Here is a 15,497-nt window from a genome sequence, read left to right as displayed (position 1 = left end):
ACTCTGTAATTTCTTACATGTTGACAAGACGATATATTTTGACCTTCCTGCTTGCTAATTACTCCCACGTATGTCATACGCTAAACAAAATTCCAGGCAAGGTAGATCAAATACTGAAGAGTAGAAGGAAATAAAGCTGCTTCCAGTCATCATTGAGATAGATAGCTTACTGCCGAACGATACGAGACTGTCATTCCGCTCATAACGTTATTTTTAATTCTCTTTATCCGCACTTCAGAAATTTTCCATTTTAACTGCAGTGTCAATGCAGACATCTAGAAATTTTCTCCGCACGCTTCTCTGCAGTGTAAGACTTAATTGGAACCCTTTTTTTTTCCAAATATCCCCACCTTGTAAATCTAGTGCTACTGTGTTCTTTTAGTTTTTTATTGACATTAGCTTTGCATTTCGTTGTTCCATTGAGTACGCAAAGTGCAAATAACGTCTAATTCGTCCAACATTTCCTTACAATCCTCTATCGATGATACTTTCCTGTGGACAAAATCGTCCTTAAAATACAATTTGATGGCGCTGCTGACTCCATATGATAAATCTTTTATGCACATTGAGAATAATAGCTGCCTTGTTACGCTACATTGGGACATACACGGTTTACTTACGTCACTGTTGAGGATTGTCGCTCATTATAACTTAGGGTTTGCAACCTCAAAATGTTTCAGCAAATGCCATATTTGTAAAGATAGTCCACAAAATCGTACGCCGATTATCAGTCGTCGATGTGGTACAGCGTAGAGCGCCTTTCGAAAATCTTGGAAAACGGGAATTACCTGTTAGCCTACATCTTCAGTTCTTCAGCACATCAGTTTCTCTCCATACTTCACAGAAGCTTTCCTGTACACCTTACTGGAAATGCGCAGTTGGAAGCAAGCCAGCGGGATTTCCAGAATGAAGCATATCTCCTGTGTATAATTCCTCTAACGTAAGAAATGTTAATCTAGCAAGGTACGTTAGGAGAATTCCTGTGAAAACTGCGAGGTAGGATAGAGACACTGTACACTTTAACTTTGAGGATGCGCCCTGAGTTGTAAGTAGGTAGCTCACCCGCTTATAGCATTGCCGGCGTATGTCAAGGGTTCAGGTTCGAATACCCGTCCGGCATACAGTCCTAATCTGTCACGAAACCTCAAAACAGAGCGAGCTCTTCTACAAACCTGTAAACGGGTGGCATGTAGGAATGATAAATATATATTTAAGGAAATCTGAGCGCCTCTAGCTGCACTGACACTTTTCACAGCATTATGTTGGTCATAAACGTGGTATGTGCAGTATGTAACTAACAGTCCGAAATTCAGTGTTATACAATTTGCTGTTGTTTTGGTCTTCAGTCCTACAACTGGTTTGATCCAGCTCTCCACGCTATTCTAATCCGTGCAAGCCTTTTTACATCTGAATAGCATCTCCAACCTACATCCATTTGAACCTCCTTACTGTATTCAGGTCTTCACCCCTTAAAAATTTTAAGCCTTACTGCCCTCCATCACCAAATTATCGTTTCCTTGATGCCTCGACAAGTATCCTATCAACTGGACTCCTCTTTTACTCAGGTTGCGTCATAAATTTTATTTTCTTTCCAGTTTGATTAAGTATTTATTTATTTATTTATTCATTCATTCATTATGTGAAACACCCATCTTTCTTTAACATTATCCTGGAATGCCTCATTTCAAAACCTCTTATCTGAACAGTTTAACGTCCACCTTTCAGTTCCGTACAAGGATATACTCCAGACAAATTCGGGGGCTTACTGAGAAGTAATACCTCCGTATTTTGTATTCTGTTCTCAGTATCAGTTGAGATATTACATGTTATGCTTACTGCTCGATCAACTTCCCCGCTTCGCTGACTCAAGATGCAATCCCTCTGCCGCTAGAAGGTTTCTAATTGTAGCGCGTAATATGGCGTTGTTAACGTAACTATGTCGGTGTCTGAGAAGGAGCTTGCATAATAGATTTCCGAATTCTGAGAATTCGTCCACAAATGGAATACCCTCTCCTTTAGCATGACAGACCACACACAAACGCTGCGACATCTTCAACTGTCATCGATCAACCTTCATAAACTCCTGTCATGGCCCTATCCGATTTTCATCTGTTTCCAAAACGTAAAGAACACCTCCGTGGACTTCACTTCGTTGCGATCGATGAAGCGGTGTAAGCATAGGTAAAGTTGTGGCTCACTCATGAGATTGAAACATTTTACGGTGGCCATAACAAACCAGTCCCTTGTTGGAAAAAATGTGTTCATCGTCATGTTGACTACGTGAGAAATAAATATGTACACGTGAATAATAAAGATGCAGAAAGTTAATAACGTTTGTTTTATTTAAAAAAGCCTTAAGAGTTTTCTCATTAAAAATTCAGAGGCCTTAATTTTCAGCATGCCCTCTTACCTTCAGAAGACTTCTATTATTTATATTTATACTCGATGTCAACAAACTTCTTTTAGAATAACTTTTTTCTCGCTGTTGCCACCCTGCGTTTTATACCCTCTCTGTTAAGATCAGCATCAGTAATGATACTGCCAGAGTAACAAAATTTATCTAATCACGTTTCCTATTATACTTGCCTGATCACTGGCTGATGTTATTCGACTGCATTCTGTTACCCTTGTTTTCTTTTTATTGTTGTCCAGTTTATAATCTCTTTTCAAGACAATGCTCTTGTAAGTAATTTGTTACCTCTGGCAATATTAAAACGACACTGGCAAGCCTTAAAGTTTTTATTTCTTCTCCTTAAACTTAAATTCTTTTTTCCAAATTTCTTCCTGATTTCCTTCACAACTTTGTGAATAGGTTACTGTCCTGCTTCTCTTTGTTTACCCCCTTTGTATGTTAACGAAATTATTGAACATCTTCCTATGTGAACACATTGTCATTTCTTTATCTTCTGTAAGATAATATGTTGTGCACTGTTGTGTTCCTTCGAAAAAATTTGCGGTTTTATTACCATACAAATAAACAGCCGCGGGGAGTCCTAGTTGTTTGGAAATGGTGCTAAACGTATTACTATTTCTTTAATGGCTCTAAAAGTGAAACGCACTTTTGATGAATAGTCTATGGCACCTTATGTCTGATGTTGGGTTTCCGGTGGAATTACGCTGTTTAGATATTCTCTTACGACAGCGGTAATAGTTTCCATGGCATCAGTCGCGTATTTACCACTCTGTCCACCGAAAGAAACCTGCACACCGCTAACATGGCTGACTAGGGATACAGTTTCAGTGTATTTCATTAGGCAAATTGCTGATCGAAACAACATTACAGTATTCGTCGTCAGCGTAATTCCAATCAACTATGTTAGTTGACACTTAGTAACTTTAGACACTGAAGCAAGCAAAAAATGGTTCAAATGGCTCTGAGCACTATGGGACTTCACATCTGAGGTCATCAGTCCCCTAGAACGTAGAACTACTTAAACCTAACTAACCTAAGGACATCAAACACATCCATGCCCGAGGCAGGATTCGAACCTGCGACGTAGCGGTCACGCGGTTCCAGACTGAAGCGCCTAGAACCGCTCGGCCACACGGGCGGCCCTGAAGCAAGAAGGAAAAAGGAAAATTTACATCGACCAGTGGGAGAGGCATTAAAAGGAAAAGCCTCTGCGATGGTGGTTTGAAGCACACTACTGCGTGAGAAAACTGAAGCTGGTGCCCGCGAAACAATCTCTAACATAGTTGAGTGTAATTACGCTGAATACGAATACTGTAATGTTGTTTGGATGAGCAATTTGCCTAATGAACTTCACTGATACTTCATCCCTCATCAGGAACACAGCCTATACCTAAATACTGACATATAGGCTCGAAAATAACATTAAAAGAGAACAATGCGCTTGTTTTATGGACGACAGGCAGTATGAGTTCGCGTGATCATCTCCGTGTGCATGAAAATAAACTAAATGACTTACATTCGTTTCAGAATGGAAATGTTATTTCATTTCTGTTTATACTAACTGCTCTTCGAGTAGCAACTGCTTTAAAAGTGAATTTAAGAATACAGACATGGAAGTAGAGTTCAGTACGAGTTATACTGAAGAGGCTGCCAACTGTAGGCACTAAAGCGTTCAATAAACAAAACCCGTAACGTGAAATAACTCTGAATATCTAAAGCTGTTCGAGGCACAGAACCACAAGAAACCACGATCTTCACGAAAAATCCTTAGAATCCGCTATTAACTATTGTACCAAGAATACATAAAACAATTAGAAACAAGATGCTTATCAACTGATTTCACATAATTTTACGGAACCAGTTTTTCCTGCTTTTGTAAATTTGATGAAATCATTTACGCGCAAATACAACAGTTAGTCTCAATCTAGAGGTAGGGGAAGCCGCTGGGCTGCTCTTTTGAAACTTGGAAATTTTAGGCGAGGCGGCTGTTGTAGAGAGCTGTGCTGGTTTCTGTCTTCCAGTAGCCACCCTTAGTCTAGTTCCTCTGAGGCATAAAGCATGTACTGGGCCAGGAAACCGCATCACGGAAGGTACGTCACGCAAAACGCAATCTACTTAAAATACCAATTCTGTTCCCCCTTGCGGTCGCTGCTCGTAAGGGGCAGGTAGCGTGACTCATGAAATTGAGAAAGCAGGCGCACAGTCATATTTTACTATGAATTAAGAAAGAAATCAGCCATGACCTTGATAAAGGTAAATAAAATTGACGTTCAATAATTCCACGTTTCGTTCCTCGAGAACCAACACTGCCGACGAGCCGCTATGTTATCCTCTGCTTCCGACATGAAATACATACCAGACACAACGAAGGGGACTGGCCTACATCTGGTTCATAGCCAACAAATTAATCTTGAAAAACCCTATAATATGCAATTCCAAATAACTCAAAATGACTACAGGTAACAGAAATCGATATCTATGATCATACACTAGAGGATATTCCATGTAAGAAGTTACACATATACACTAGTATGCAAAACTTAAGGACGAAAGTAACTTTCTCATAATGTTCCGGTGCCACGTAACACTGATCGATGAAACTTGGACCACACATACAGGGTGGCTCACGAAATGTGTTACCAATTGTTTGTTTCACAATTTATGACGCACATTCGATATCCTGCTGGGATCTCTACAGCAATACCAGCAGAGCTTGGAAAAACAAATGACATGTCATTCACGATACTGCCGCTAGGAGACAGTAAGCAGCAATGGCTGACAATGGAAGACTGACGACACAGCAACGATCGGCAATTGTGTTACTTTTTCATGAAACGAAAAGCCTTGCTTGTGAATCAGAGTTGTTTTCGACAACAGTTTAACACACGATGGGTCACTTGCAAGAAGACCATCCACAGGTTGTACGATAAATTTGTACAGGAAGGAACAGTATTGGAAGCGAAGCGACCTCGGCCTAAGCCTCTTTGTTCGCCGGAGAATTGAAGCGGTACGAGCTGCTGTACAGAGAAGTCCCGGGAAATCGTGTAGAAAGGCAGCAGTGCAACTGGGAATATCCAGACGCTCCGTTCAACGCATTCTTAAAAGTGACCTCCATATGTACCCATACAAGATGACCTGTGCACAGAAGCTCACTGAAGAACACAAGCAAGAGAGACTACTGTTTGCTGAGTGGGCAGAGGATAGGGAAGAAACTCTCAACGACGTTTGGTTTTCAGACGAGGCGCATTTTCATTTAGACAGTGTGGCTAACAAACAAAATGTACGATTTTGGGTCACTGAAAACCCACAAGTGCTTCATGAACGACAACATTATGCTCCAAGGGCAGCAATTTCAAGTCACGGACTTATTGGACCCTTTTTCTTTGAAGAAACTGTGAACAGCAAGCGTTATTTGAGCATGCTTCGCAACAGCTTCATTCCACAGCTTCTTGCTACTGCCGTGCCCTTCAACACGCAGTGGTTCATGCAAGATGGAGCAAGGCCACATACTGCAAACACTGTGTTGGAGTTTTTACACGAGCATTTCGACATGCGGATCATTTCACTCAGGTTTCCAGGTCGCTTCAATGACGGACAAATTTGGCCCCCCAATAGACCAGACCTCAGTCCATGGGACTTTTTCCTTTGGGGGTACCTAAAGGAAAAAATTTTCCCAAAACGTCCATGTGATTTAATGGAGCTCAGAAGACTTATTCTTCAAGCTTGCAGTGAAATTACGGAAGACATGTGCCGTAGGGTAATCACTAACTTCAGTGTCCGTTTGAAGGAAGTTAGGAAACGAAATGGTGGACATATTGAGCATGTGCTGAGTTAGAACAAATCTCCATGGACGGCTCTTCATTGTAGTATATGTTCCTTTCAGATTGTATTGACAAAGTTTATATTCAAAAACAAAATGGTAACACATTTCGTGCGCCACCCTGTAGAAAGGACGGCTGCAGTATAGTAGAGAAGGCAACTGAAAGTACTCAATGAGAGAACAAAAATGACACTTTTATTCGGGGCAATAATTATACTAGAGTCACAGAGATTCATGGCGGTCCCCTGGACATTACAAAAGATGAGACATTGACATAGGGTGTGTGATCATCAAGGAAAACAGTGCATGCTCTGCCATGTGTTCTCATGCTGGTCTTAGGGTTGGCATGGAGCTCTTGTGGTAGGGCGTTCCATCCTTCCAGCCGCGTGGTTCACAACTGCTGGATACATCGTTGGTGCGTGTGGACGTGCTGCAATACGTCTCTCCACATGTGCTCGATGGGATTTATTACAGGGTAACGGGCAGGCGAATCCATTCGCCGAGTCTCCCCTCGTTCGAAGAGCTGCTTCACCTGTACAGTTAGATATGGTCGTGCATTGTCATCTACAAAAATGAAGTCCGGGCCGAATGCACCCGTGAAAACACGCACGTGGGAAAGGAGTACAGCGTCACAGTAACACTGAACGGCGAGTCTAGCGTGTTCAAAGATTTGGAGGTGAGTACGCCCATGCAATATTATGCCTACACGCGGCGTAACATCTTGACCCCCAAAACAATCATGTTCTACAGTTTTCCTGATTGTATTACGTGTTTCCATCTCTTGTCTTATGGGGATGCTTCCAGCACTGCCGAATATGACCGTTTTGGCGGCCCAGGCATAATGATGTGTGGAGCAATAATGTTGCTTGAACCTAAAGACCTCCGAGTCTTTGAACACACATCACTCACCGCTGATGAACGTCTGCACATGATGATGGCAAAGTGGTCTCTTGCCGAAATATTGTGCCCGTTGGTCACTGACATCCGGCCGTTCCAATGTGAACCATTTTATCAAGTTGTTAACCTGGGCACCATTTAATACTTTTACGAAGACCTGCCTGCTTATTTATGCAACTTTTAGATAATTATTATTATGGTCTTCCAGTTCATCAATATTCTAGATTACCAGAAACGGTCCCAGTACTAACATACAGCAGCGCGTTACGCCAGATGTTATTTCTTTGTTACAAATTTCTCATACGATCATACTTTTGTTAACAGTTTGCATATTTCTTTGTTTTCTTTGCGTTGACGTAAAACTTTACGTTCAGACTAGTTTCATCGATAGCTCACAAACATTAGTAGGACTTTTATTGGTTCAAATGGCTCTGAGCACTATGGGACTTAACTGCTGAGGCCATCAGTCCCCTAGAACTTGGAACTACTTAAACCTAACTAACCTAAGGACATCACCCACATCCATGCCCGAGGCAGGATTCGGACCTGCGACAGTAGCGGCCGCGCGGCTCCAGGCTGTAGCGCCTAGAACCGCTCGGCCACTCCGTCCGGCGGACTTTTACTCTTTTACTTTTCATGTTACTTATTTGAATAACCGATCCGGTTTCTTCACACAGTATGCCATATGTTGACCTCTATTCACTGGGCTACCGATCTGAAAATCTCATCTTCCTGCCATTCAGTCCTCTGTAATTGCGTGACAACGCGGCTGTTTCGTTGGCCAACGCATCTGTTGATCGACTTTCGATTCTTGTGAATTTCACTGGTAAACATTGATTCACTGGTACACAGCTAACAAATCACGGCCAACGCATGATGTGCTCTATGAATAAACATAAAACATTATACTATCTGATCAAAAGTATTGCGAAACCCCAACAGAATACGGAACTGACCATTAGATGTAACGAGAGACGGAACCGTTGGTATTAAAGCAGGTAGGGAGTGTTGGTTTGTCAGTACAGGAGCAGTAACAGCAGAATCGGTCGGAGAACTCAGTTACTTCGAACGCGGATCAGTCATTGGGCGTCACTTGAGGAACCAATTCGTCAGGGACACTTCAGTCCTGCAGCTGCCCGCATCGACTGTTGTTAAGATAATTGTGAAGTAAAGATAAGGACCACACCTAAACAAAGACCAGACAGATCTCATGTAGTTGCAGACACGGACGGTCGAGCACTGCGGAGAGCAGTTACAAGAATTCGCCCGAAATCAGCGGTAGGGATGATTCGTGTGTTCCAAAGTGCTACCGGCATGCAGCCAGCACAACGCCCGCGCGCAGGGAGTTAAAAAGTGTGGGGTACGATGGTGGGGCAGCTCCTCACACGGCACACATTGGGTAGTTAGTGCTGAGCGACGCTTGAAGTGGTGTAAGGAGCTTCACTAGACGGTGGATGACAGGAGACGACTGATTTGGAGTGATGAAGCACTCTGTACCTTGTGACAATCGGATGGAAGGCTTTGGGTTTGACGAAGGCATGGGGAACGTGACCTGTGTGGACGCAACAGTACGTTAATGAAAGTGGTGGTTTTACGGTGAGGAGTGTGTGTTTCATGCTTGGGATGAGGTGTCCTTATTGAGCTTAAGAAAACGCTAAATGCAGAAAGATATGAACACATTGTACAACGTTGTGTGTTGCTATCAGTGGAGGAACAGTTCAGAGACGATGATCGTTTGCATCAGCATGGCAATACACTCTGTCATGAAACAGCACACATGCGGTAATGTTTTGTGGACAATAACATTCTGGAAATGAACAGACCTGCACAGAGTCCCGACCTGAACCTAATGAAACATCTTGGGGCATGAATTATGTCGTCGACATCGCTCTAGACCCCAGCGTCCCACAGCTCTTGAGGAAGAATAAGCTGCCATTTGTCCACAGACATTCAACACATCACTGAAAGTGTCCCTAGCAGAGTTCAAGCCGTCATATAGGCGTCACATACTTTTGATCAAATAGTGTATGTAGTGACATGTAAAGAACAGAGAATGTAGAAGAATTAGTATCGTGGCAAGTTGTCGAAGGAACGATTTTTGGTATAAAAAAGCAACGTGTTTGCCTGAAGGAGGACATCCAAATGCCATATTACTTCCTCAACTGCAGCTGTTTATTTTGTAATTTTCTCCCAGAGAAGTCGCATTGCTGTAACTCTTAGACATCCCGTGTCCCTCTCTGAGAACCCGTACTGTAGGGCCATGGACAGAGTTTTAAAACTAACGCAGGTTGCGTGGTGCTGTAGACTATCGTAAGCAAGCCTAGAATACGGCAGTTTTCCTAATATCTTTGGTCAGTTAAGGTCGTAACCGCATTATCTGTACATTAGGTGTGTTGCATAGCTACCAGGCGTTACCTCATAACGGTCGCTTTCTTTATGTACACGATGATTGTGTTACTAGATTCAACTAAAATCCGGGAGCAGTGAACCGTCTAGAAACTGAATGAAGGTATATAAAAGGCTGGGAACCTAAATAACATTTTTGTTCTACATAGCTGTCCTTCTCTCTTATTTAAAAATCAATATTTGTTGCAAAATTGAGATTACCAATTTTTACTTCAGGTTTTATTGGACAATTCTTGAATTCTAGGGTGAAAAGATGTATGTTGTAGTAAGAAAAATGGAAACAATACAAATTTATCATATAACGCTAGAAAACCTAATTTGCTCAACAAATAGTTAAAATAAAAAAAAACTACAGAACATAAATCGCGTCGATACTTCGTTGAACTTATATAAAACATATTACTGTTATTCATAAACAACTTTTAAAGCACTCCGTCTTCAGGACACAATTGGCCCATCGGGACCATCCGACCTCCGTATCATCCTCAGCTGAGGACGCGGATAGGAGGGGCGTGGGGTCAGCAAAGCACTTTCCCGGTCATTATGATGGTTTTCTTTGACCGGAGCCGCTACTATTCGGTCGAGTAGCTCCTCAATTGGCATCAAGAGGCTGAGTGCACCCCGAAAAATGGCAACAGCGCATGGCGGCCCGGATGGTCACCCAACCAAGTGCCGGCCACGCCCGACAGCGCTTAACTTCGGTGATCTGACGGGGACCGGTGTATCCACTACGGCAAGGCCGTTGCAAACTACTTCTAGATGCATCAGTAATAATAGGAAATTATTGCCTTTGATCATGATGAAGAACATTATATTGAGTACAAAATAATATCAATTATATATTTTTTATGTTTGTGCATGTAAACTGTACTTGCATCAGAAGTAATTGCTTTGGTTACATAAAAGCGCAGAAGTTATGCATTCAATAATTTTTTCTTATAAAATTCAATTTATGTTCTGTAAGGATGCAAAATACACAATGAACAAATGCTGAATGCGTGCTGTGCAAAACAAACAAAGCCAAAGAGAAGAGGTCGGTTCCCAGTTTCTCCCTCACACATTAATTTGTTTCTTTCCCTACGAATACTAACAATACTGCTGGTAATCCTACCACTTACTACGTCATTTATGTAGTGTACCAAAACTGACAAACCGTAATTTTGCTAGAGCGCAATTCAAGTAGTGGATATTAATTGGAGAATAAAGGTGTCTGAGTAGTTTCATACAGATACCATTCTTTGAATTATGCACAAACTTCCGTAAGCACGGAGATGGTCGAATGGCATGATTGGCAAACAGTATTATCTTCCTACGTATTCTGCTTTTAGTAGAGTTCTGTGGCCAAATTGCAAAGGAGCGTAGTATATTTTTTCCTTTCACCTGTCCTGTCGAAAATACAGAACGTCGTAATTCAAGCAAAGATCGACCGACCGCTTTTTGGTTCGAAAAGGAAACAGAACTCCAGCCAGAGCCCTTAGTTATAGAGAGGTCTTTTATTTTTATTTTTTACTCTTTTACGTGTGGCTCGGAGGGTCAGTGCGATACTACAGATGCAAATGCCTGGGGTTTGATTCCCGGTCAGTCTGAAACTTTGCACAGTCGGTTGCTCATGACACGTTTCCTGGAACACGATCTCTGGCGTAAAGGGGGCGTGGCACGTTTGCTGCAAGTGGCCTTGAGGCAGTTTTCCGGGAGAGGCAGTGAGTGAAGCAGCACTGTCAGTCCACGTCTGCGATGCAATGGGCTGGCTGTTTGTTCTGCCGCTCGTGTTACTTCCACGTTTGTCTGGCAGAGCATCTACCGGACACGATGGACGTGCACTGGGAAGAGGTGGACACGTTAGTCCTTTGGGCGGCCAGATCTCGAGGCGAGCACTGAGCCGTCGTCATCCACACATCTCCTGATAGCTCAGTTTTCCACTGTTTGTCGCCGCACAGTATCTTTGGATGCTCGGTGAGCTACCCTCAGTTCGTTGCTTCGGTGCCGAGACCACGTTAAGACTCACCTTACCTCCCGCTGTCAGCGTGATAATTGTGACTGGTTCGCTTCCTGCGCGTGTTGGTGTCTTGCTGCTTCTATATTGGACGCGGTTCAGCCTCCTGTTCATATTGTTCCCTGTTCCTGTGCCTGGGCAGGCGGTTTAAGGAGCGTGTCGCTCGTATGAAAAAAAAAACAGCTAATTTGGTAATTGTCATAGACTTGTGATTTGATTGTCTGTTTTAAATTATTGTTTGTAAATTTTTTATGTTCAGTGTCATTTCAACAGTTTTTTGTGCCTCGTACTATTCTATCACTTGCACCTTGTCCCATGGTTACGCAGGGTCGGCCATGGTTAACCGGATTTGGCATGTTAATTGTAAGGGGTGGCCGGATGCCCTTCCTACCGCCACCCCGTACCCCCCCAGGATGGAATCAGTGTACCCCAGCTGTCTGCATCTAGACCGCGGGACTGCTACGGTCGCAGGTTCGAATTCTGCCTCGGGCATGGGCGTGTGTGATGTCCTTAGGTTAGTTAGGTTTAAGTAGTTCTAAGGGACTTATGACCTAAGATGTTGAGTCCCATAGTGCTCAGAGCCATTTGAACCATTTGTCTGCATCTAGTGTAAATCGCGAAATAGTGTGAACGTGTTTTAAATGTCTGTTGAGTCGTGTAACTGAGGCGGGACTTGGGCACCAGCCCGGTATTCACCTAGTAGGATGTGGAAAACCGCCTAAAAACCACATCCAGGCTGGCCGGCTCACTCGCCGTCGTCGTTAATCCGCCGGGCGGATTTGATCCGGGGCCGGCGCGCCTACCCGAGTCCAGGAAGCAGCGCGTTAGCGCTCTCGGCTATCCTGGCGGTTTTTTTTTTTTTTGTGCCTGGTACGTTGTGCACTAAATCGCCAATTCGCCTTCTTTAGTTATTTGGAGCACCCGAGAGCTTATGAGTCTTATGAGGGAAAATTTTATGTTTTTTTAGTGGTTTATACTTCAAACCCTAGCTTGTGTTCACATAAGTGACATTCATGAGCCAACCGTTCGTGTCTTCCTTCCACCTATGTTTACCGACCCGCGCAACGGTTACGTACCTACCATTTCTGCGTTGTGGTCTGATTAGATTAGATTAGTACTTGTTCCATGGATCATGAATACGACACTTCGTAATGATGTGGAACGTGTCAGGTTAATAAAAAGTGTCTATACAAGATATTACATGACACTTAATATTTTTAATTTTTTTGTGGGGATTTGATAAATTATCCACTTACTATATCCAAAAATTCATCTAATGAGTAGAAGGTGTTGTCATTCAGAAATTCTTTTTGTTTCCATTTAATTGCGATATGGCTATCTGATCTGAAGCTGTATCTCGGTAGATGGCTGAACTTTACAGTCGGGTTAACTGGGGATGATTGCCTTGGCCAGTTACTTAATCATCTTTTAACGACTTATCGCAGCAGTTTTGCCTGCCTCCGTGTAATCTGACGACTTACTTGCTTTACTTGAAAGTTAGTTCTCTTTTCATCAGGCTATGATTATTAGGTTTGTGCGTTGGGGCGTCTTCCCACAGGTTGCTTAGAAAAGTAGTAGTGTGGTGAACAGCATATCAGGCCTGTCCTAAGTAATTTCGAGGCCGTTCATCCGGAACACATTGCCCATTGCGTGGAGGTTTCATATCAATCAGCTTTAATTGTGTTTCTTTCCTTTTAATGAACTCCCTTTTTGGTAAATCTGGCTATTTTTGATATATTTTAGTCAAACACATTCTAAATATGTTTATTGCCTACCAGTTTTGAAGGCTGTTTTTCTATCATGCTGTCCTTGGTACAAAATACTGTTATTTGGGGCATTTTTCAGTTTTGCACTTAAATCTTAAGAACCTCTGAAGACACTGTTTCATCGATTATCAGTAACTGTTCTTAGATTGCCTTACTCAACTGCATTCTTTGTTTTAATATGTCAAGATCCTGTTGACATAATTGATAAAGTTACGTTTCCTGAAGTGTTTTAAAAAAGTTTTGATACGAATGATGATCATCCCATTCCCAGGCAACCTTTCGCCAGCAGTGCGTACCACAAACTTGCTATTTTTAACACAGATAAAAACACTTTTGAAACATGTAGCGTAACTAAAACCGGCAAATTATAACTTTCTTCGCAGTTCATATTGCACAGGACCGTACCATTGAAAGGCTGGGCTCCGACTCCACGTAGACTACTGTAAACCTTGTACATCTTCAAGAGAAGAGACGCGCGAAGAATACTCATTTCTGATTGTTTTTCTATTGGCCTCAAAGAAAACTGACCAATCTCCAGCGTTAGTCCGCGCTTTTCGTGACTAACCAGTCAAAAAATAACACACTTTCGAACTGTAATTTTCCCGAAATAAATATTTTAACATTCTGATACTTTACGTTGTTAACTATTTTCATTTGCAGTCGAATTACCTTTCCTTTTACCATAAACTTACTTAACATATTATGATACAAAATTTCCCGTTGTAAAACGTTCATTAGTAGAACATTGATCTTATTTACTGTAGACCACATTCACGCATCATTCACACTACTGAAAGCATATACAAAATTGTGTAAACATAAATAAACAAAAAGCGTTCAAGAAATAAACAGAACAATTAAAAAAAACATACTCTTGACCCGTTTCTTGAATGTCTCTGTGCACTACTGTCATCTAGCAGATGCAAATTAGAGCTACGTACTCGACTGACCCCACTTCAGACCATCTGTCACTGTGCACGCATGAGTCATTCTCCCGATACAGACTCTAGACAGGAGCGATGTAAGGCGCCACATCTCAGTGTGGTGGAACAGTGACGGTGTGGTGTACTACTAATTGCTTCCCCGAGGTGTAAATAATGCTGCTGACGTTCATTGTCAACAACTGAGAAGTGTTGCAGACGCTGTTCAAAAATGGTTCAAATGGCTCTGAGCACTATGGGACTCAATTTCTGAGGTCATCAGTCCCATAGAACTTAGAACTACTTAAGCCTAACTAACCTAAGGACATCATACACATCCATGCCCGAGGCAGGATTCGAACCTGCGACCATAGCGGTCGCGCGGTTCCAGACTGTCCAGCGCCTAGAACCGGCCGGCCGCAGACGCTGTCTAAGAACAACGATCAGGAAGACTGAAGTAATGCTACTCCACGCCCGTCCGCATTCTGCTAGACTGAAAAACACTATTCAGGAGTTTCGTTGGGAAGTCATTCCGCACCCATCTTTTTGATCTGATATTGCGTCTTCAGATTTTCAACTTTCCCGCTCTCTATCCAACAACCTTAAAGGGACCATATTTCCAGATGAAAATGCGCCCCAAACATGGCTCCAAGAGACCTTCACGTCAGAATCACTTGATCTCCACAGTTGCGGAATCGAAAAGTTGTAAACAGTGGCAGACAGTTGTAAACAGTGAGTACTGATAATATATTTAACTCACTCCTCATACAAGCCACTTGCTCATACAAAGGGTATCATGAATATATAACATTACTGCTAAAATAGTTATTTGTTGCATTCTTTGGCTTTGGTAAATAAACCAAACTAACCTCCCAATATTGCCAAGACCTCGGTCTAGGCGACACTACTGTGTCTCCACTATCTCCAAACAAAAAAAAAAGAAAAACAGCGAAATAGTTATTACTATACAGTGATTTTATGCTGGTCGACTAATATTAATGCCTCTGAAACATCACCTTCCAACACCTGGCTACAATACAGTGTCAACACGTCGGCCGGCCGCTGTGGACGAGCGGTTCTAGGTGCTTCAGTCCGGAACCGCGCTGCTGCTACGGTCGCAGGTTCGAATCCTGCCTCGGGCATGGATGTGTGTGATGTCCTTAGGTTAGTTAGGTTTAAGTAGTTCTAAGTCTAGGGGACTGATGACGTCAGATGTTAAGTGCCATAGTGCTTAGAGCCATTTGAACCATCAGCACGTCCGCCATAATAAAAAAAAAAGCAA

At 42.5% G+C, this 15,497-nt stretch overlaps 1 protein-coding gene and 1 pseudogene across 2 annotated transcripts in view; both read right to left on the bottom strand.

Annotated features, from left to right (window-relative positions):
* The window catches only part of LOC126161641 (uncharacterized), a 375,151-nt gene that overhangs the window by 251,611 nt on the left and 108,043 nt on the right, over positions 1-15,497 (bottom strand). The gene's annotated exons all lie outside the window — the stretch shown is intronic.
* Positions 10,166-10,283, bottom strand: LOC126163650 (5S ribosomal RNA; annotated as a pseudogene).

The sequence above is a fragment of the Schistocerca cancellata genome, chromosome 2 (genome assembly GCF_023864275.1).
Source record: "Schistocerca cancellata isolate TAMUIC-IGC-003103 chromosome 2, iqSchCanc2.1, whole genome shotgun sequence".
NCBI lineage: Eukaryota > Metazoa > Arthropoda > Insecta > Orthoptera > Acrididae > Schistocerca > Schistocerca cancellata.
This window is presented reverse-complemented; position numbering and strand designations above follow the sequence as displayed.